The following is a 21,101-nucleotide window of genomic DNA, read 5'->3' as shown; positions in this document are numbered from 1 at the left end:
TTGTGATTCCTTTCTCTTTTTCCCTGTTTGTCTTCCCCATTAATAATGTAGAGATATACAAACACAGAGCAATAATAGTTGTAAAATGTGCAGAAAACTTGAGATTCCTGTGGAGGATCCTGTGTACTCAGAGCCACTCAAATGGGCAGTGAATCTGATCACTTCCTTACAGCCCTTGAAGCATCACCTCTGAAGGAGAATGACATCTGTATTCTCAGGAGGGGTGGAAAGCAAGGGTATGCTTTCCTCGCCATCATGGTCTTTTCATGGTCAATCCTGACATGTAAAATCCTGCCCTTACTCAGAATGGAGGTGAAGAAATGTAACCAGCCCAGAAGTCAGATGAAGTGAGAAATGTGCCTAGCCCAGAATTTATGTGAAGTAGGAAACACGACAAGGACGAAAGAGAAAACAATACAGTCATTGTAGTTCGCGTGTGCATGTTTGTATAAGTGTATAGATAGTCTAAGCAACATCAGATTTTGAGGTGATGAAATAGAAAGCAATCAAGTATAACAGAGTAGAAGGATCAGGAAATCCCCTGGAATATCACTTCGGAAGGGGAAAAGATTTTCCAACTCCCTAGGCTGGAAGGAATACTCTTAATTCTTTATGACGTAGATTTAAGGGACATATTTAAATTGGATTGACGCAAATTGAGAGTGTGTCTCTACTTTTCATTGTACATTTATTTCCTTAAAAATTGCATTCCTTTGTTTTCAGGCACATTAGATCTCTTCCCAGTAGGATCACAGAGTTTCAAAATGAGCTTCCAAAAATAACACAAAAATTGTAACACAACATGTCACCATGACACGATGAATCTACGCATTGGCAGATCCATGATATAACAATGGTCAAACATCATGGCTTGAAAAATTAATGATATTCTCCGTGTGGCACATTTTAGTTTTACTTCTAAAAGTTTCTATTTCCATATTTACTTTCCACACTTGCAACCCTAGCTTTGAAACCAATTTACAAAGTGATTTTAGTGAAAAATTCATCAAATTAGTTCTTACAGTTAATCTCAGAAATATAGAATCCCTATAGGCACTGAAACTGTGAGATTTATTCCCCTGAAATAAGTTCTAAAATTTAGTTTAAGCGACACTTATCCCATATTACCAATTTTTCAATCCATGCCAATTTATATCTAAGAAATTTTATATCTTCTTAGGTACACGTCTAACACCAGCCCATTCTTATTTTGAAATTATTGCAATCCAGATCTTCCTCAGTGTTGCAACAGTAATAAGTAAAAATTAAAAAGTTATCACCATGTTACAGTGTAAATGAAAGAAATATTAAGATAGCATTATGTGCTTCAAGTGGAAATTTTTTACAGATCTACAGTCTTTTTGTTACCATAGTTAATACTATACACTGTGTGTGTGTGTGTGTGTGTGTGTGTGTGTGTGTGTGTAGTAATGGCTGATTCACTGCTTCAAATTTCTCTCATAGTACAATGGCTCCCCTAAGAGGGTTATAATATTCCATTGACCGGTTTGTGGATTCATTTGCTGTGAGTTATTTCTGGCCAGTGGAAAGCATGCAGTTAACTTTTGGGTATTTTTTAAGCAGACATTCTATGATTTTACCAGAGCTTGTTTCTGTAGGAATAAATCTGTGTACTATTTGTCTAGTCAAAAACAGACCATGCTGACATGGAATCAGTGGGGGATTGCAAAATGGATCAGAAATTGAGAGGAAAGAGAAAGGGGAAATCTGCTTATTTTAATAACATACCTAAGAGAAAAAACAAAATTTGTTCTTTTATACCCCCCAAAAGAACAAGTTATTGAAATAGTGTGTGCATGGAGCTATATCCAAGAAAAACTTGATTGATTTAACTTCTTTACACACTTATTTAACTCTCTTCTCTATATCACATAAATTTTTGTCAGTGATTTCTGTTCCCCTCATTTCTGGGTATTTTTCATCACTTTTAACACCATCTTGTTGTGCCTGATTTAGGAAGAGGTGTAAATATGTAATTCTCAAAGTGCTGAAAAAAAGTTCTCTATTTACTTTATCATATATGTGAAAAAATAGCATACATATGCATATACATACACACACACACCACTGCTTTTGACTTTTCAACAATTGATTTTAATAGTGCACAATAAAAAGGATATTGTCTGTTGAGGAAAAGACATTTAATATTTCACAATAACAGACAATCACTTTTAAAATCCCTTTAAGCCACACATCTTTTTGTGGTAACTGTGCATTCATTTTCACTGTTAAAGGTGGAATAATTAACTTCTAAAGCAAGCTTCTATGCTTAGAATATGTTTTAGCAGTAATGTTTGAAATGGGGATATAGTGGTTGCCATATAAACTGTTAAAATTAGAGGTTGAATGAACATGTAAGATGTTTATCATCCTTGCTTTTCCTTTCTCCCACCATTTATATAAAGCAATGACGTAGGTTTTTCAAACAGGAACTATACCAATCCTGTTTACAGATGGCATTTCTTTTGGCTTAGGTTTAATATTATGAATGAGGTTTGGCTTATGAATTAATCTAATAAATGATTTCTATTACTACCCAAGTGGATAGTGAAATCAGTGTTCACTATTTCTTCAGGAAAATATAATTTTGTAAGATTTAATTTAAAATATAATAGGGAAATGTTTTCAATGTCCCTGCTGATTTCTGTAGCAGTATTATATTACTTATTTGTCACATGCCTTTATAAGGAATAGTCATTTCATAAATGCTGTGCTTATAATTATTTATTATTTTGCCTTAATAGCTACTCCTAAAGGTTAACTTTACAATATATTTGTAAATAAATATGATGAAATTTTAAATGATGTTATCACAAATACACAGATCACAATACAAACATTAAAACCTTAAAACCTTAATACAGCTGAACGTCCACATGCAGAAAAATGAATCTAGACATAGATCTTACCTGCTTTGCAAAAAATTTAGTTAGAGAACTAAATGTATGAAATGTAAATTTAAAAAATTCCTGGAAGATAAAAGGAGAATATCTTGATGGCCTTGAGTATGTTGATGACTGTTTAGTTTCAGTTCCAAATGCATGATTCAGGAAACAAAGACTTCAGAAGTTGGGCTTCATTATAATTTAAAGAAAAAAAATATTCTTCTCTGTGAATGAAAATGTCAAAAGAGTAAGATAAGACAATCTAAGAAAATATTTGCCAAAGACGTATCTGATAAAATAGTGTGATCTGAAATATACAAAGAACTCTTAAAACTCTAAGAAAGTAAACAAGCCAACTAAAAAATAGGTCAGAAACCTGAGCCAACATCTCCCCAAAGAAAATACCACTAGTGCCACCTGGGAAGTCCAAAGAAGCCTGCAGTTTTCCCAATGGCTCATCAGGTAAAGGAACCCACCTGCAACGCAGCAGACACAGAAGATCCAGGTTCGATTCCTGGGTCAGGAAGATGCCCTGGAGAAGGAAATGACAACCCACTCCAGTATTCTTGTCAGGAAAATTCTGTGGTCAGAGGAGCCTGGTAGGCTATAGCCCAAAGGATTGCTAAGAGTCAGACATGACTGAGCAACTAAGCATGCATGCATCGCAAGCCCTAACATTTTATATATAAAGAAGATGGCAAATAAGCATGTGAAAAGGCCCTCCACATTATATCATTTGAAATTGAAAGTCAGAACAATGAGTTACAACTATATAACATAATGGCAAAATCCAAACTCTGCCAACACCAAATCCTGACAAGAATGTGAAGCAACCATTGCGAACTGGTTTAGCCATTTTGGAAGACTAAACATGGTACCATATGATCCAACAATCACACTACTTGGTATTTACTGAAATGAGTTGGAAAATTATGTCTGTACAAAAACCTGCACACAAATGTTTATAGCAGTTTTATTTATAATTGCCAAAACTCAGAAGTAACCAATATGCCCTTCATTGGTGAGTGGATACATAAACTGTGCTTTGTCCAGACACTGGAATATTTTTCAGTGCCCGAAAGAAATGAGCTACCAAAACATGAAAAGACATGGAAGAAATTTAAATGCATATTAAGTGGAAGAAGCCAATCTGAAAAGATGCTGTGCTGTATAACTCCAACTATATGACATTCTAGAAAGGACAGACTATGAAGACAGAAGAAATTGCCAGGGTTATGTGAAGCGAGGGATGGGCAGGCATTGCACAGAGGATTTCTAGGAGAGTGAAACTATTCTAGACTATTCTAGAAACTATTCTGTAATGGTGTACAGATGTCACTACACATTTGTAAAAGCCCATAGTATGTACAACACCAGGAGTGAGTCCTAAGGTAAATTATGGACTTTGGGTGATAATGATGCGTCAATGTATGTTCACCAGTTATAATAAACGTACCACTCTAGTGGGGCGTGTTGATAGTGGGGGAAGCTCCGGATGTGAAAGCAAGGGTTAAATGGGAGCTCTGTAATTTTCGGCTTAATTTTTCTGTAAACCTAAAAAAGTCCATTTAAAAAGCAAAATGAAACCGTAGTGGTACGTTTTCTTTAAGGAACTAAGTAAATTGAAATTATATCAGAAAACGAATGTAACTATAAATTAGCTTCCTTTCCAGGTCTCAGAGTACTTTAAGGACATCACCTCATAACTCTTTTGTCTTTGAAAATTTCTCAGTACTTCACAGGAATTTTTTATTACTTATCAACATATAATTATTAAAGTAGACTTTAATGTTTAATTTTATTTTATAGAATTTTATATGAATTCATTTTATATAAACAGACAATTATCTGATAGGACTAATTGCTGATATGAGCAATGGTCAGGAAATGGATAAAAGAGATCTTAGAAATTCACAAATTATCTGAATTTTTAATTTTATCCACTAATTTTAACCTTCTACTAAAATTATTAACAGAGCCAATAACTAAGATATGGCGAATCCTGTTTGACTTGTAATGCTTTCTTTCTTTGCCCCTTTTCATTTTGGAAACTGCTTTTAATAATCAAAAACAAAAAGCCCAAAAGTAGATAAGAAAATAGGCATAAAAGAAAATCAGTTAGTTTGGATTTCTCAAAACTAGGCAATTCACATGTAGCTGAAATTAACACAAAAGTTGAAAGGTTACAGGCCTCGGAACTGTCTAGTACTGAGATATATGAGATGAATCTGATCTAAATGTGGTTAAGTCTACTTAGCTTTTCATAACAATTTTCCTTGCATATATTGAATTTTAAAATTCACCATTTTATTTAGTTCCTTATTATATTAATTTATTTTTACAGAAGGGGCATAGAGGGTTATTCAGCATATAAACCCTATGAAGCAACCAATTCTGTTTCAGCAACCTATAATCACTAATGCATCTGTATCTACTCATAGACTTCCAAATAGAATTCAGACTCTACGACTAATACTCATGGAAGTTGGACGGATGACTAGGAAAACCACATCTACTGTGAGAAACAGGAACAACTAGTGTTCAGTATATTTCAGTTAAATTACTGTACAAATATCCTAGTGGATTTATGAATGGACATTGCCAAAGGGTAACCCATAAATTAACCTGAGAATCTTCATTTAATGTGAGGAATCATTTTAACCCATAGGATGGAAAAATAATATTTTTTTTCCTTCTTACTAATGATGAAGTTTATGATGGTAAAATTTATATTACTAATACCCAATATGTAATATTCTAGGAACCATTCCATTTGTAATTCTTTAAGAATCTTGTTGCTGAATGAAAAGGGAACTGTTACAACCACAATTTTCCTGCAGCTCTGCAATATGAATGGTCTTTTTCTAAGTGGCATTTCCATCACATGGATTGAATTTTAAACTATTTTCTCAATGGCCAATCAGACATTGTAAAATAGTTATGCTACTGACTTGGTATGTGTTCAATGTCAAGCCACTTTTTTCCATTGACAGTTTGAGAAGATTGTAAAACCATTAAAATTTTTAAACTTGTGGCTCAAAGGGTTTTCTGCAGTTAGACTGCTTTTAATTTTCACATTCTATTTAGTGAACACCTGCCTTTGCTTGAATATTGAACCAAAGTAAGACTTATTAGAGGCTTTTTTTTTGGTATATTTATTTTGGAGCTAAGATAAAAATATAAACATATATATTAAATATTTAAATAAAGAAAAAAATGAAAGGGAACTATTTATAGTTAGCCTTTGCATAAAGGCTAAAACCTTATTTTTAAAAATTTTGCATTTAGTAACTTTTAGTAATGAGTATGATTGAAGGAAAGAATGACACGTTGATGTCATTTGAGATTATTGGTTATTCTTGTGGAGTAATTTAAAAAGCTACTATCAGTATGCTCATTTCTGAGCACCCCTTTGAATTAAGTTTCCTTAAAGGCTGACACTCAGTTGCTTACTTGTGTACACCAGCATCTCCAATAGAGTCCAGCACACAGTAGAAGGTTCAGCTAATCACCTCTAAGTTGAATTGAAATGATTGTATTTCAAAACTCAGCCTTTTTTTTCATCAACTGATTTTGAGTACTGACTTTGTATCAGACACTTTCTCAGGTGCTTGAGCTGCAAAGTTGAAAATCTAGTCCTATCCACAAAAGCTCACAGCCAAGAAGAGAAAAACAAATTTGTAACAATTATCACAGAGGGCAAGTGATATGCTAGAGCAGGATTCTCAACCATGACTTCACATTAGAATCACTGAGAAGTTTTAAAATATTTCCCATGCACAGGTTCCCTCCCAAACCAACTGAATCAGGATATTTGAGTATTTGAGCATGTTCTCCAGCCATCAGTATTTTGAAATTATCCTCCAGGTAATCTGAATGTGCAAGAGATTGTGAAATACTGTGCTGAGGTAATCAAGATCATAAGAAAGGTGTTCTTAAGTCAGCCTGGTAGAATTAGGAAATGTATCCAGAAAAGTTGGGACTTGAGTTAACCTTTAAAGAATGCAAAAGTGGGAAAGTACCTAATGGGAAGGAAGAGCATAACGTTTAGGAAACCTGAGGTAGTTTGTTGTGATTAGCATTTAGACTATGTATAGGCAAACCGGGACTATAACATCTAAAAGTTAGATATGTTATATGAAGAAAATACGATTGATTGACTCTTTAATAGTCATTATACTCCAGATAGTGATATGCGAAGGCTAAGTTGCTTCATGTCCAGCTCTTTGTGACCCAATGGACTGTACCCTCCAGGCCCCTCTGTCAGTGGGATTCTCCAGGCAAGAATACTGGAGTGTGTTGCCATACCCTCCTCCAGGGGATCTTCCCGACCCAGGGATCAAACTCACTTCTCTTAAGTCAACAGCTTTGGCAGGCAGGTTCTTTACCACTAGTGCCACCTGGGAAGCCTAGATAGTGGTACACCTATCAGTAATTTCAGTCTTTCTCTAATAATTGGCCTAGGAGTAACGGGTCTAAATAGGAAATCACAGAGAAACTTCCTTGCTCCATGGAAAATGAGTGAGTGAGTCAAGTCACTCAGTCGTGTCCGACTCTTTGCGACCCCATGAACTGTAGCACACCAGGCTCCTCCATCCATGGGATTTTCCAGGCAAGAATACTGGAGTGGGTTGCCATTTCCTTCTCCATGGAAAAGAGAAACCCTTTTTTTTCCAAGCAGGGTGAGACTTGTGTTCTACAGGTACCACGGGAATCTCTCTTGCAAACATGAGAGGAGTCAGACTGAGAATAATTAACCGACACAGGTAGAGCCAAAAACCCTGAGAAGCAGGGCTTGACCTCTGAGGTACCTGGAGCCCAAAGCCCCCCCTTCCTCTAAACTTCACATGATTTGAAATTCAAAATAGCCTTCATGTTAAGCCACTTGGAGTCTAGCTTTCTAGCAGCAAACTCATTGTATCAGTCAATCAGGGCAAAAGATTTTTTATTTTGAAGACAAGAAGTATTGTGGCAATTTAGGAAGGGGATTTTAAAGAAGAAAATATCACTGTTCTACCTTAAAATGGGATCTTTCTATATGTCAGGCATTTTGAGTGTGCTTTATGTATGTATAAAAAAAATCTTATAAACAAATCTGGATTTTATTCTTCAGGCTATAAGTATGTAGTTTGGTTTGATGATGCCTATACTAGAATCAAAAGAACATGGAAGTTATTTTACAAAACTGCGCAATAGAGATGATTATGGAAGAAAAGGAATATTTAGAAGACAGGATTTAAGACTGATAAGACTTGACAACTGGTAGAGTTTTATGACTAAGAGACATGGAAGATTCTAGAATAAACTATTTCTTAGAAATATTTGACTGTCTAAATGAGAAAGGCTTGAGATGAGTATGAAACACTGCCTGGTTGGTCCTGGTTTTCATCATGAACTTAACTTTGGCAGAGCAAATACTACAGGAATAAAGTTATTCAAGTTTTCTAGTTACTCTGTGTATAAAATAAGGATCAACAATTCTAAATTGTAAATCAGAGCATTTCATGCAGCCAATAAAATGCATTGTATAAATCTCATTGGAATTTCAAGGAGAGTAGACTCTGAAATTTTTCTGTTGAGCATGTATGGTAAATAGAAGTGAAATGCCTTTTACTTATTTTTACTTGTTATAAGTATGTGAACTCTGATAGAGAATCCAGCTATATAGTTCATCTTAGATACATTTTTATTTCAAAGGGTGTAAAAATATTGTGTATATTTTTCAATAACCTCCATCCCCAACTTTTATTTCTCATGCAATTTTCATTTAAACAGGAATTCTCCCTCATAGGAACTTTCATTACCTTTAGTTAATGAAATACAGATAGCATTACTTCATTGGTATATTTCTTCTCATAAATTAGTTTTCATAGTTTTATATTCCATATCTTTATATTGCACATATCTCACACAATTAAATATTGACTTTTATTTAGCATTACCAACACAGTGGAATTAGATGGTGTTTTTGAAATCCAGCCCAAGACCTTGTATCTATCATGTTACTACACTTTTGAATTTAATACCATTTGAGTAGCAGAGCTAAAATTGGTACATCTGAAAGAATGTGCCTAAAAGCCAAGTTTAAAAAAAAAAATTGTAAATTATGTGTATTTCCATCTCTTCAAGAACTGTTAATCGGGGACTTCAAATTTACTAAAATAACACTTGGAATATAATATTTCAATTAATTTTCAAGTTAAATTATGCACTCAACACAAGGCAGCTTATAAATCAAATCAGATATTTCAAAGAACTGTTACAAAGGAAAAAGTATGCAAAGGATGCTTATTGCATGCTTAATGCTTGAGGGGCAATAGGAGATACAAAACAATGGCTGACGATTACTGAGGACTTACTCTCTGCCTGCCTGGTACTTCTTTGTTTACCTGATGAAGACGACTTCATTAAATTCTCACTCCCATGATACTTCTGATACTTTTTCATTTTCCAGATGAAGACTCTGAGGTGCAGAGCGATAAAATATCATGCCCAAGGTCATAGAACAGAATTTAGTAAAGCCAGGCTACAGTTCTAGGGTCTTAAACCCTTGGCTCCCAAATGTATTAATCTGCTGCTTCCCATAGGAATCTATGGAGATAAGGTTAACCGAAACACCTATTGTGAAACACTTTCAGTTCCATAATATCAATTACAAAAGCTGAAAGTACTTAGAGAAAGTAGAAAATCAACGAAGACTTTATCATAAATGCACAGATTGCAGTTTGAAAGTATTAGACATTAGCATAGTCCTTGTCTCCAAAAACTCTGCACACTTGGGCAAAGTATCAACATCTCTGGTAAATTCCTTGAGAATAAATATGGCACACTTTGTTTTATCATGCCTTACTTCCTTGTACTTTGCTGATACTGTCGTTTCCTACAAATTGAAGACTTGTGGCAACCCTGCATCAAGCAAGTCTGTTGGTGCCATTCTTCCAACAGCATTTTCTCCCTTTGTGTCATTGTGTCACATTTTGGTAATTCTCATAATATCTCAAGCTTTTCCATCATTATTATATTGCTTATGGTGATCTATCACCAACGATCTTTAATGTTGCGATTGTAATTGGGAGTGCCATGAACTATGCCCAAATGACAACAAACTTAATAAGTATACGTGTCTGACTGCTTCACCAACTGGCTGTTCCCGGTCTTTCTCCCTCCCCTCGGGCCTACATAATCCCTGAGACACAACAGTGTTGAAATTAGGCCAACTAGTAAAAAGGGCCTCCAACTGTTCAAGTGAAAGGAAGAATCATGTCTCTCGCATTAAGTCAAAAGCCAGAAATGATTAAACTTAGTGAGGAAGATATGTCAAAAGTCATTATAGATTGACAGCTAAACCTCTTGCACCAAACAATTAGCCAGGTTGCAAATGCAAAAAGAAAGTCATTGAAAGAAATGAAAAGTGCTACTCCAGTGAACACATGAATGATTTAGAGAGTGAAACAGCCTTATTGCCTGTATAAAGAAAGTTTTAGGCTTCTCTGGCGGTTCAATGGTAAAGAATCCGCCTGCCAATGCATTAGAAGCGAGTTCAATCCCTAGGTTGGGAAGCTCCCCTGGAGTTGGAAATATTCCAATATTCTTTCTTGGGAAATCCTACGGACTGAGGAGCCTGGTGGGCTACAGTCCATAGGGTCACAAAGAGTCGGATACAACTTAGCGACTAAACAACAAGAGAAAGTTTTAGTGGTCTGGATAGAAAATAAAACCAGCTAAAACATTCCCTTTTAGGCCAAGCCTGATACAGAGAAGGACTCTAACTCTCTTCAATTCTATGAGGGTAGAGAGTAAGCTTCAGAAGAAAAGTGTGAAGCATCACTTTCACTTTTCACTTTCATGCATTGGAGAAGGAAATGGCAACCCACTCCAGTGTTCTTGCCTGGAGAATCCCAGGGACGGGGGAGCCTGGTGGGCTGCTGTCTATGGGGTCGCAGAGAGTCGGAAACGACTGAAGCGACTTAGCAGCAGCAGCAGCAGCAGAGGTTCATTCATGAGGTTTAAGGAAAGAAGCCATCTCCATAGTCTCAAAGTGCAAGGTGAAACAACATGTGCTGATGTAGATGCCGAAGCAAATTATCCAGAAGGTCTAGTTAGGATAACTAATGAAGGTAGCCTACACTAAACAACAGATTTTTCAAGGTAGACTGAGCAAACAGTTGTCTGTTAGAAGAAGATGCCCTCTGAGACTTCCATAGCTAGAGAGAAGTCAACACCTGACTTCAAAGTGTCAAACAATGAACTGACTTTCTTATTAGGGCCTAATGCAGTGGGTAACTTTTAAGTAGAAGCCAGTACACATTTACCATTCTGAAAGTCCTAGGACTCTTAAGGATTATGCTAAATCTACTCTCTGCCTGTGCTCTATAAATGGAACAACAAAACCTGGATGACAGGACATGTATTTAAACCTTGGTTTACTAAATATTTATAAGCCCACAATTGAGACCTACTGCTCAGGGGAAAAAAAAAAATTCTTTCAAAATATTGTCAGTATTGTCAGTGTGCCTGGTCACCCGACAGCTCTAAGGGAGATGTATAATGAGATTAATGTTGTTTTTACGCCTGCTAACACAACATCCATTCTGCAGCCCATGGATCAAGACATAATTTTGACTTTCATGTCTTATTATTTAAGAAATACATTTTTTTAAAGAAATTTCATACATAATTCCTTTCCTCTGATGGATTCTGGCAGAGTAAATTGAAAACCTTCCAGAAAGCATTCACCATTCTAGATGTCATTAAGGCCATTCATGATTCATGTGAAGGGGTCAAAATATCAACATCAACAGGAGTTTAAAAGAAACTGATTCCAACCATCATGGATGACTTTAAGACTTCAATGGAGGAAGTAACTGAAGATGTGGTGGAATTAACAAGAGAACTTGAATTAGAAGTGGAACCTAAAGATGTGACTGAATTTCTGTCTATATTATTCAATCTGTTTTCAAAAACATGCTTAAATTAAACCATATATAAAATGTGATTTAGAAATATTGCTATTTTTCCACTTTCCACTTTTACAGAATGCTTTCATTTGCTATTAGATTGATTGGTATCCTTCCAAAATTCATGTCTACCTGGTACCTTAGAATATGATCTTATTTGAAAATAGGTTATTTACAGATGTTATTGGTTAAAATGAGGTCATACTAGATTAGAGTGAGCTCTGAATCCAATATGACTGGTCTCCTTATAAGAAAAAAAGAGACACAGTGAACAAAGCCACATAATGATGGAGGCTTGAGTGATGTATCTGCAACCTAAGACCATCAACGGTTGCTGGCTCCTACCAGAAGGTAGGAAGAAGCAACAAAGGATCCTTCCCTAGTGCTTTCAAAGGGCCTGTGACTTCTGATTTCAGTAGTAGATTTCAGACTACTAGTCTTCAGAACTCTGGGAGAATAAATTTCTGCTGTTTTACACCACTTAATTTGTTGTAGTTTGTTATAACAGCCCTAGGAATGCATTTACATGAATATTTTTGCACTTTTAATATACATTTGAACCCAGAGCATTTATACATACAGGGACTACTTTTCTAATCTTTCAAGATAGTTTTCAAAAGTACATGATACTCACTTTCTATGCTTTTGAGACATAGAACTGTTAAAAACTGCAAAATTGTTTTTCATGAAATTTTGCTTTTTTATGTACCACAAAACATTTGCAAAATATTAAAACATTATTTTGCTTTTCCTAAAAATGCATATTCTTGATCTCACAACTTAATCATTCCCTACTTGTAAGTAATTTCTAAACGACTTCTTTACAGCAACCTAATTAGATATCTAATATTTGTAATTCTGAGATCATTTCCCAGAAGAAACTTAAATCTGTGTTAAATATCTTTTCCTACTTTTTGGATGATTTCTGTAAGCATTTAAATTATTATCACTTACTTTATTGTTGATTGAAGCTGTAGATTAATATGTCTTTCAAGAGAGTGGTTTGTAGTTCAAAATAAAGTAAGAAAGAAAGTGACCTATATGTGCTATGCAAGAATTCAAAGATCCAAAATGTGTCTTCCCATTTCCTCTAAGATCTATTGAGAAAATATGCTAGCTTCAGTTTAAGCAAACAGGAGAGCTAAGCTTAAGTTTATTGAACCTAATGGTCAATTCTTGATCATTTCATAGAGTGATGAAGTGTAATTTTAGATTGACAAAACAAGTTATAAATTTGTGTGAAAGTGTGAGTCTTCAGAATTCTGACCTGAAGTCCAAAGTACTTTCTTCTGATAATGTCCAAAAGTGGCATGTTTAACACTTTCGGAGGTCCTAATGAGAGAGTTGCTTAGTTGTCTTTCCTTACCAAGTTCTTATTGGTCAGAATGTTGAAACTCATATTTTGATTACATTATTACATTGCTAAGTCGTGTCCAACTCTTTGCAAGCCCATGGACTGTAGTCTCTATCAGGCTCCTCTGTCCATGGAATTCATTAGGCAAGAATACTGGAGTGGGTTGCTATTTCCTCCTCCAGGGGATCTTCCCCACCTAGGGACTGAATCCACATCTATTGGGCCTCCTGCATTGGCAGGAGGGTTCTTTATCACTAGGGCAACCTGGGAAGCCCCATAAGCAGAATTGCTAAGTCACTTCAGTCGTGTCCAACTCTGTGCGACCCCATAGACAGCAGCCCACCAGGCTCCCCCATTCCTGGGATTCTCCAGGCAAGAACACTGGAGTGGGTTGCCATTTCCTTCTCCACATAAGCAGAATACTGTATATCAAATTTCAGCATCCTTAAGCAGTAAGGTTGAAAGAAAAATTTACATGGAAAAGGTAAACCAAAGCCTCCAAACAGTATTTCTTATTATTTATTAATTTTTATTATTCTTTAATAAATATTCTGTAATATCAAAGTGTTAATTTATTAAAACTCCACAATCCCATCCCAAATTTAGAAAAGATACGACTTTTAAAATATATTTTACAAGTAGCATACTTCTATCTTTCTCTTCATTTAAATAAACTCCTTACTTGTAGTCACCCTCTCTGACTTCCAAGAAGTATTATTTTTTACTTAACTTTACCGTTTCCAACTAATGCTTAATTAATTACCCACTCAATCAATATTGACATGTAGTGAGTAATGACAACATAATCAGCTTCTTTCCTCCTACATCTCAAAAATTGTTTCTTTGTGAGGGGAAAAAAAACACTGCCACTGCTTTTGCCCGTCTTTTAGATAATTGCACTATTTTCTTTTTTCTGAGTGATTTACAAATTTTTGAAAAATGCTGCATTCCCTTCTTTCCTTTGCATTCAAGATCCAGGGATATTCTGCAGAAACATTCACTGTGCTATTAACTGTATTCTTCTCTGAATCTTTTCTCAAATATTATCTTCCACAGTAACTCTGCTGCTGCTGCTGCTAAATCGCTTCAGTCATGTCCGACTCTGTGCAACCCCATAGATGGCAGCCTACCAGGCTCTGCCCATCCCTGGGATTCTCCAGGCAAGAACACTGGAGTGGGTTGCCATTTCCTTCTCCAATGCATGAAAGGGAAAAGTGAAAGTGAAGTTGCTCAGTCATGTCCGACCCTTTGCGACCCCATGGACTGCAGCCTACCAGGCTCCTCCGTCCATGGGATTTTCCAGTAACTCTACTCTATTTGAAACTAGCCATCACCCATTCATAAAATCTTTCTTTTCCCTTGGCTTTCTGAATATCTGTTGTGTTTGCTACAAACCTCTCTAATATTTCATCTGATAAGCCTTCCATATGGCTTTGAGTTCTTTTCTTTCTCTCCGTGAGACTATCAAGGCTGAATGGGTATTTTTGTATTGTTACCTCCTATACTGTCAGAAAACCATTCATCATCAGAGTATCAGTGAACACTTGGCAGCTAAGCCTCACTTTTATACTTATCTTTAATGCATACTCCAGTTCATCTAATAAAGGGATCTATTCAGAAAGCAATAATCAGCTCAAATACCTTGTATTTAATATAAACCTCACTACCCTCCTCTCTAAGTGAAATGCTTTTTTGATGTTTCTGATTCTGTCAACTACAACAACATTCTCCTAGTCCCAAAAGTATGGACACCATGATTATTAATAACTACTTTCTTGATCCTAAAAAGTAATCAGTTGACTACTCTTACTGATCTAACTTGCTGTCCAAACAACATACAAGCATTCCCCTAAATGAAATGTCAAACTTCTTTAAAATTTATGCTGTTTTATCTTCCTATAGAACCTTTGCATAGGTGTATGTTCAGCCGTGTCCATCTCTTTGCAACCCCATGAACTGTAGCCCGCCAGGCTCCTCTGTCCATGGGATTATCTTGGCAAGAATCCTGGGGTGGGTTGCCATTTCCTCTTCCAGGGAATCTTGCCAACCCAGGGATCTAACTTGCGTCTCCTGTGGCTCCTGCATTGGCAGGCGATTTCTTTACCACTGAACCACTAGGGAAGCCCGTTAGAACCTTTGCAGTTCTAATACATAAAGCCTTTTTTTTAATATTCATAAACTATAGAAGAATATCTGTTTTTTAATGTATTCTTGTGTTATTATTTAGCTTGCTCCTGTGTATAAATCTTGTCTTACTAAAAATACAACAAATTTCTTAGGACAGGAATCTGACTATACTTGTAAAATATTACCTTTCTGATGAGCACTTCTTTGGGGCTGTTTGGGCTTTTTTCATGTCTGGCTTAGCTGAATTATTGAGTTGCTAACAATTTTCTAGTAAAGCTAGAAGAGTGTTTAAAATGGAAATGTTTTAGTTCACAATGAGCAATTATTTGCATATAACATATTTAAAATGAAAAAGGAGAGCAAATGGGAAAAGGTGAAGCAGAAGAAAAACATCTCTAAAGTTTTACTTAACCCTTTCAGTCCAGAATCAAAGCAACCAAATGTGGCAAATATAAGGATCTTTGCATCCTTTAGTGCCTACTGAAATAAGCACTAATTCCTGTTTTTAAATGATAGAAATTTATTTTTATTTCAAGTCAGAGCATGAGATGGCTGGATGGCATCACCAATGCAATGGACATGAACTTGGGCAAACTCTGGGATAACTCTGGGATATGGTGAGAGATAGGGAGGCCTGGCGTGCTGCAGTCTACCAGGTTGCAAAGAATTAGAGACAACTGGGCAACTGAACAACAATGACATTTGTTGAGCTTTTATGTATTTTTTCATAAAAATATTTTTTTATCTGTACATTTTTTCATCTGTATTTTTCCACTATAGAATTCAATTATTAAAATTAAGTGGATGGTTTTCATTTTCACTAAACATAATGGTAGAATGTATGGGCTTCCCAGGTGAATCAGTGGTAAAGAATCTGCCTGCCAGTGTAGGAGACACTGGAGACATCACTTCAATCCCTGGGTCAGGACAATCCCCTGGAGGAAAAATATGGCAGTATTCTTACCAGGAAAATCTCGTGAACAGAGAAGCCTGGCAGGCTACAATCCATGGACTCCCAAAGAGTCGGACATTACTGAGTGATTGAGCATAGCACAATGGTGGAATATGCATGCTTTGTAAGTACATTCTGTCTGAGTTAAATTAGTGATACTTGTCTTCGTAAACATAGAAAATGATTTTTTTATTTTGATTAACTATTCTTGCTTAATATTTACATGTTTTGATTAAAAGTGTAGTTTCTTTTTATAGCACATGGTTAATGTTATTTACTGGTTATATCATCACCAAAGTCTATGATGCTAAGAAAACATTTGTAGCCATCTAAAAATGGGCTTCCCAGGTGGCACTAGTGGTAAAGAATGTGCCTGCCAATCCAGGAGACGTAAGAGATTCAGGTTTGATCCCTGGGTTGGGAAGATTCCCTGGAGGAGGGCATAGCAATCCACTCCAGTATTCTTGCCTGAAGAATCCCAAGGACAGAGGAGCCTGGTGGGCTGCAGTCCACAGGGTCACAAAGGGTTAGACATGACTGAGGCAACTTAGCATGCATTCATAAAAAACATAAATTTCTAAAAATGCTAGCATCTTTTTGGTCTAGTCTGAATTTTGTAGCTCATTCTATGAATGTTCATATTAACATGCGTAAAGTAGAGGGGAAAATATTTTTATTAAGAAACACTTTGAAAATCTTGGGTACATTCACATAAGCATGTATACACACGTACTTTTAAGAGCTGAAGTCTTGCAAAATGAGATTTTAAATTAGGTAATTAAATTAGATACACCTGTGAAAATACTGAGTGACTACATGACTGTATATGTAACACATCGGTAAAAATCACTGTTTTCACTGTCGTTATTTTGATGAATAAATGTAACTTATAATGATAATATAAAAATAAAGGAGGAGAACTAAAATTTCATGACTGACTAATAAAGTCCAAATATTATACAAATCTTTCCTACGCTCAATCTCTTTTAATCTAATACGAGTGATCGCTTTAGGAAGGACACTGAGGTTCAGAGGTTAACTTTCAGTCATTTGACAGTAAACAGTGGAGCCGACATTGAATTCTTGGCTTGTCTGATTCTGCAGCCCATGTAGAACATGCACTTAAATGTCACACTTGTTTAAGTTTTCAGTAAAGACTTATTATCTGATAGCAACATAGTCTTAAGTTTTGAAAAATAAACAAATGGTGTATATTCATATTCTTGACACCTCATTTGGAAATGCTGAGCTGCTGGCAAATTTTATAGTGTAAATTTATTGCACTCACCTTTGGATCCAAGCCATATCTGACCTATTAAAAGTGAAATATATAGACTATTGTAGAGCCAAATATTCCCATCCTTGTGTCAGGTGTATTTTTTAAAATATTCCTATTACCTACAGCTGAAATTGTATAAAATATAATAAATTTTTTTTATTAGAACAAAAAAAACTCAAAAACAGAAATACACTATGAGATTTATCAGATATAAAATATAAAATAATATGTTTTTCTCTAACACACTTTTAAGCCAATGGAATCTTGAGCTTCTTTTCTTCCTTAAAACTGCAATTTTTGCCAAACTTCTTGGATTTTTCATTATTTTACAGTAAAATATATACAGAAATCATGGGTCAAACTCTCCCTTTTACATTGCAAAATTATTTTATGAGAAAATGGTTGCTTACATATGGTTTATTTTAGTATGAAGATATTCTGTTAAAGTATAATAATGTTGATGCTATAGTAGATGATATGACTTTAAGATGTATTTATCACCAGTAGAAATTATTTGCTATTCATTTTTCCTAAAGGTAAATCATAATAGTATCTTGGTAATATGTATTTTGCAAGAAGAATTTTATGAACAATTGCTTTTAGTTAGCATTTGTTAGACAAAAAAAATCTTTAAAAATTTAAGAGGACGATAAAATAATATAATTTCTCACATATATTTTGCTATGAATTAGGGCAGTCCATTTTTCTCAATCATCAGATTAGTTCTTCCAAGATTGTAAGTATGTGTTAAATGAAACCACTTAGAAATTATGAGTCACATTACAAATAGCCAAATTAACTCTGTAATTTAATCAAACATAAACACATTTTGCTTTGAAGTTTTCTCCAACTGACAAGCATGGTAGTGAAAAATTAGCATTTTAGAGGTAAAATATGCAGTAATAACATTAGGGAAGAAGACAATTAGGGATGCTTAAATGTGAAATGCTGAGTTGGATGAAGCACAAACTGGAATCGAGATTGCCATGAGAAATATCAATAACCTCAGATATGCAGATGACACCACCCTTATGGCAGAAAGTGAAGAACTAAAGAGCCTCTTGATGAAAGTGAAAGAGGAGAGTGAAAACGTTGGCTTAAAACTCAACATTTAAAAATCAAATATCATGGCATTTGGTCCCATCACTTCATGGCAAATAGGGGAAACAATGGAAACAGTGAGAGACTTTATTTTTGGGGGCTCCAGAATCACTGCAGATGGTGACTGCAGCCATGAAATTAAAAGATGCTTGCTCCTTGGAAGAAAAGCTATGACCAACCTAGTTCAGTTCAGTTCAGTCGCTCAGTCGTGTCTGACTCTCTGCGACCCCATAGACTGCAGCACACCAGGCCTCCCTGTGACAGCATATTAAAAAGCAGAGACATTACTTTGCCAACAAAGTTCTGCCTAGAACTAGAAAGCTATGGTTTTCCCAGTAGTCATGTATGGATGTGAGAGTTGGACTATAAAGAAAACTGAGCACTGAAGAATTGATGCTTTTGAACTGTGGTGTTGAAGAAGACTCTTGAGAGTCCCTTGGACTGCAAGAAGATCCAACCAGTCCATCCTAAAGGAAAACAGTCCTGAATATTCATAGGAAGGACTGCTGCTGAAGCCAAAACTCCAGTACTTCCGCTACCTGATGCAAAGAACTGAGTCATTGGAAAAGCCCCTGATGCTGGGAATGACTGAAGGCTGGAGGAAAAGGGGACGACAGAGGATGGATGGTTGGATGGCATCATTGACTCATAAGCTCCGGGAGTTGGTGATGGACAGGGAAGCCTGTTGTGCTGCAGTCCATGGGGTGGCAAAGAGTCAGACATGACTGAACTTAACTGATACCAATGGTAATTAAGCAATATGTTGCAATTGCTTCAGTAATATACTTTCATTATTCCAGATAAAATTCCTTTATACACACATCATATGGCTCATGTTGTTGTATATATGCCCTTGTAAATGAGTTTGGCTGCCATGGCAATGTTACATGATATCACAGTTCTTCAGGGACCGCGGTCACATTTAAGCCCTCAGCATAAACAAGTGCCAGCTGAGGAATCATGTTGCTTTGACTGCCATTTGTGGCCTGACTGGATGAAGCTCTCACGGGCTCTGGAGAGAATGTCATGATGAGTAATGAACATTTCAATTGATGTTTCTCATTTTTCCATCAGTACATTTAAGGCTAAAGAATGATATTGGGTCTATGATCTTAAGGAAATTCTTAAAACAATTTTCTCACCAAAATATGCGTTATTTTCTTTATATATGTTATACTTCAATAAAAATTTTTGCACAATATAAAAGCATGCTATCATTTGTAAAGGAATTTAATCTAGCATTTGAGGATTCATATATTTGTTAATATCATGTATATTCATATGTATTCCTCCTCAGTTAAACAAAATATAACTAAAAATGAGATAGACCTCTTCAGATCTTTGCATGTATGAGTGCTTAGTCATGTCCAACTCTTTGAGATCCCACAGACCATATCCTGCCAGGCAACCCTGTCCATGGGATTTTCCAGATAAGAACACTGGAACAAATTACCATTCCCTTCTCCAGGGGATCTTCCGGGCCCAGGGATTAAACCCATGTCTCTTGGATTTGTGGGTGGATTTTTTATCACAAAGCCCCTGTAATTGGAGCTTAAAGTTGATAATAATCCAATAATAGCAAATATCAGTGCTGTTTTAAAATGTTGTATTAGATTTGTTAACTATATGGGATTTAAATTTTGTCACAGTCCATTAGTAAATTACAACTAATTTAACTTAAGACCTTATGGGTCATTCACAAGTCATCAATACCTTTGTATTCTTCTTTAAACAGAAGATTAAACTAGATGAGTTCTAAATTCTCTTCCAGCCCTAATTTTTGTTGTTCATTTTACATTTCAAAGAATTTCCAGCCTCGCTTAAACTCTGATGATGCCAGGGTTATATTAATAATAAAGATACCAATAACAGTACCTAAGTCATATGCTAGAGAGGGAGCAGGTAGGGAGAGGAAGGAGAGGAAAAGGGAGAGAGGGGGTGTTTCCTCACTGCACATGGATATTAAGCTGTGTTTTCTTGTGCCATACATTCACGACTGAGTAACGAAAGAAAACTCCTTTGGTTACATGTTAGAAATTTGAATGTGCTATTTTCACAGTTAGTTAAACAACATATTTCCCAAAATGATATCAGCTGGAGAATAGGCAGCGGTTTGAGCTCTACAGTGTGTCTGAAAATCTCAAGACACTGGAGCTCTGTGAACTTCTGCCTTAACACTATGGCAGTTCATGCATCTTAGACAATGGGAGGCGTCATGTGATATTCTGAACTTTTCCTCGTCATACCTTAATATGAGAACACCTTCTACTGTTCTGACCCCCACTAAAGATTAAACATTGCCATTGCCAAAAAAAGAAAAAAAAAAATTCCCTAACTCAGTCTCTGTTTTCACACGTTGGAGAAGAATCGGTTTCAAATTTACTATAACTCAAACCATTAAGGACTATATTTGTCCAAGACAACA

This window comes from Ovis aries, chromosome 4, assembly GCF_016772045.2.
Source record: "Ovis aries strain OAR_USU_Benz2616 breed Rambouillet chromosome 4, ARS-UI_Ramb_v3.0, whole genome shotgun sequence".
In the NCBI taxonomy this organism is placed as follows: domain Eukaryota; kingdom Metazoa; phylum Chordata; class Mammalia; order Artiodactyla; family Bovidae; genus Ovis; species Ovis aries.
The sequence above is the reverse complement of the archived record's forward strand: the minus strand, read 5'-3'. Positions refer to the sequence as shown.